Raw genomic sequence first — 3,244 nt, 5'->3', positions numbered from 1 at the left:
CGACGGCTCCGCCCCGCCCCGCCCCGCGGGTGGCCCCGGGGTCCCCTCGGTGTCCCCCTGTCACCCCTGGTCCCCTCTCGTCTCCCCCGGTCCCGGGGCTGCCCCTGTGCCGCCTCGCCCCGACGGTCCTGGCCGGGGCAGGCACGGCTGCGGCTGGGGTTGGGGTTGGGGTCGGGGTTGGGGTTGGGTTGGGGTTGGGTGCTCCCGGGTTCCTTCCGTGCTCCCAGGCAGGTGGAAGTGTTTCTGCCTGCGCATGCTGTGGTTCTGTAAACGCCGATAAACTTTGCCTTCCATTTTGTGGGACGACCACGGCACGATTTCGGCTGTCGGAGGTACGAACGCGTGCCCGTACCTGCAACAAGCGCACCCCCGGGCTGAAGCTGGAGGGGTGTCACCTCTAACAGCTCGATATTTGGCTTCCCGAGGGTAGCAGTGGGCTTGTCTCCCCGTCAAGCCTGAACTTTAACTGTGCTTTGATTGTCCCCCCGGTCAGCACTAGCAGAGCTGAAGCCAGCCTCCTGTTTGGGCAGAAGTCAGGCTGTCGCTCGCAGCCACCCAACTGCGCAGTGCCACCAGCTCCCTGTCTCTCATTTGTCCTCCAAAACGTTCGGACACGGCTCCTTCGGGGCCGTCCTTGGGGCAGATCCCAGAGCTGTCCCAGTGCTGAGCACCCTCCTGAAGATGTGCTGAGCAAAGCGTCTGCGTCGTGCCCACAGAATGAGCTTGAGAACCACCGAGCCGCACGTGTATCACTGTGCCAGCTGTGTGGTTTATGGGGAAAATCAAGGAATATGGGTCAGTGACTGGGCACAGACTTGCCTGGGGACTTTGTCTGTGAGTACGGTCCCTGGCTTGCTGAGCAGAGCCCTCTCCTCCCTGAAGACACCAGAGTGGGAGGGCTTGGATGCTCCCTGTGGTCACCCAGCGCCTTCAGGCAATGCACACGGGCAGCCAGCACCTACCTGGGCACTGCTGCCCGTCCTGCAGTCCTGGGGAGTGTCACAAAATGTTTCCACTGCCAGGGCTGATCGTGGCTGCTGAGTCAAAACGGGAGCTGGCTGCGGGTGGCAGGGAGCTTCAGGCCATGCCTCGGGGATGGGGCCGTCAAACTCAGCTGAACCGGGCTGGAGTTGGGTGCCCCGCTGGGAGCCCTGAGCCTTCCTGGGCACTGGGCGCTGCGACTGAGGGTGCTTCACGAGCCAGCTGATCTTCAGGGCCTCCAGGGTTAATGGCACTGGAAAGTGAATTTGTTGAATCGCTCCTCAAGGCTTAGCTGCCTTTGTTTTGCTGAAATCCCACTGAATTCAGCAAACATTCAGGGCCTTGCACAGCTGTTTGCAAGCAGAGGAAAAACTGATTGCAAAACCAGGTGCTTCTTTGGCACTGTCCTGCTGGTTTGCGAAGAACGTCCTAAAAATTCGTGTTCCCTGGAGCCTGCCAGCAGCAAACAGGAAACGCAGCTCAGCTCCCGTGAGACCCCAGGCGCAAGAACTGCCTCTCCTGCTGCTGGCACAAAGCCGCCCTTCACCACCGCTGCTTCTCCTCCAGAGCTGCTCTCACCCCCAGCTCGGGCTGCAAGATTACTTTCTGTTAAAAAGCAATTCCGTCAAGGAAGGTGAACTGCGGGTCAGAGAACTGGGAGTAGGTGTTTCTGACGAGACTCAGGCGCCCCAGCCAATTCGCCTGCGTGCTGCAAGACGGTGCTCTGAGCACAGGGAGCTTTCTGCCTCTCTTTGAAGGCCCTGTGCTGCAGGGGACGCTGATCAAAGCCGAAGCAATTCTCTCCTTTGGTGCACTCCTATTCTTTACTGTTTTGCAAAACGCCTGTGGCTGAGCAGTTAATGGAGGCATCTGCTGCACTGGCAGAGTTCACTGACTTAATTAAAGACATCTAACAATTCTGCAACTGCATGTGAGACCAGGGGTACTCGCAGGGCTGAAACCAGACAACCTCAGCACTGAAAGCAAGCATCCCTCCTCTGCAGAGAGCACGGCTCTGCAGCCAGACACGCACATAAACGTAGAGTCAGGGCCCAAAAACTGAGGATGGGCTAGAGCCAGCTTGCACCGTGTGCCACGGAGCCCTCATCACGCTGGGTAACGCACAGTCCCAGCTCACACTCACCTAGGTCAGATGTGTGACCAGTGGGCAGAGCCTGGGACGCTCCTGCACACACCAACGCTCATCAGTAGGAAGAGTTTACCTGGAAAACGTTTTAAGTAGATACTTCTTCACTGAATGAAATTTGCCAGCTTGTTTAAACAGACAGTAGGAGAATCAATCCCATATGAGGTGGTTAAAGTTCAGCCCTGGGGGTCTGGGGGCCAGGGAGCTGCGGCTGTCCTCTGGTGTACTCAAGAGGCTGGGGCTCAGAGCCTCACGCTGGCCCTCCCAGAGCTGCCAACGCAGCCTCTCCGTGCTGGCAATGTCACTGGCGGTGGCCGGGACACAAAGCAGACAGAACAATCAATGCTGGGCTGCTCTGGTCAATACGAATTTACAAATGAACTTCTGTCAGTAGAGACGTTGCCAGTGCGAACAGCCTCTGTTCTCAGTAACCTCCTGGAGGGGAGATGGGCAGGGGTGGGCACGTCAGATGCAGCAGCACGGAGGTGCAGCAGGTGAGGAGACATTTCGGCTGCCAAGTAGAAGTCGCTGGGGCTTGGTACTCCGAAACCAACATCTCCCACTCCTCATCCCACTCCCGCTGCAAGGGCAGTGCCCTTTTCCAGCCCGTCTGCGGTGCGGGTGAGCAGGGCAGCACGAGGCACGGGAGAGGGGATGTCAGCGTGGCGTGTCCGGGGCTGTCCTGCCGAAGGACATGCGAGCCGGCAGCGCTGGGCAGAGCTGTTGTGTAACATGTCATGCGGAGTCCGCTCGCGTGGAAGCAGCGCTTCACCTATGAGCAAATGCTGGATTGCTCTCAGCTGTGACACGCAAGTGATGGGGAGGGGGGGAACTGCTGCAGCTTTCTGGGCCTAGAGTTATTTCTGTTTCTGGTCCTGGAGAAAAACGCCCGCTGGAACCAGTCATTTGGTTGGGTTGCGGCTTCTTTTGCACCCTCATCCACAGAAGGACAGGAGTGGAAAGAGGGCAAAATAAGTTACATTTAGAAAAAAGCAGCAAGCAGCCTCTTCAAACAAAGAGTTCTTCATTAACAGGAAATGTATCTAATTCTGCCATGTAAAGAAACAATGGAGGTATGAAGAAAGAACAAACACATTTTCCGTTTTCACTATGGTA

This window comes from Anas acuta, chromosome 9 (assembly GCF_963932015.1).
Source record: "Anas acuta chromosome 9, bAnaAcu1.1, whole genome shotgun sequence".
Lineage (NCBI taxonomy): Eukaryota > Metazoa > Chordata > Aves > Anseriformes > Anatidae > Anas > Anas acuta.
This window is presented reverse-complemented; position numbering follows the sequence as displayed.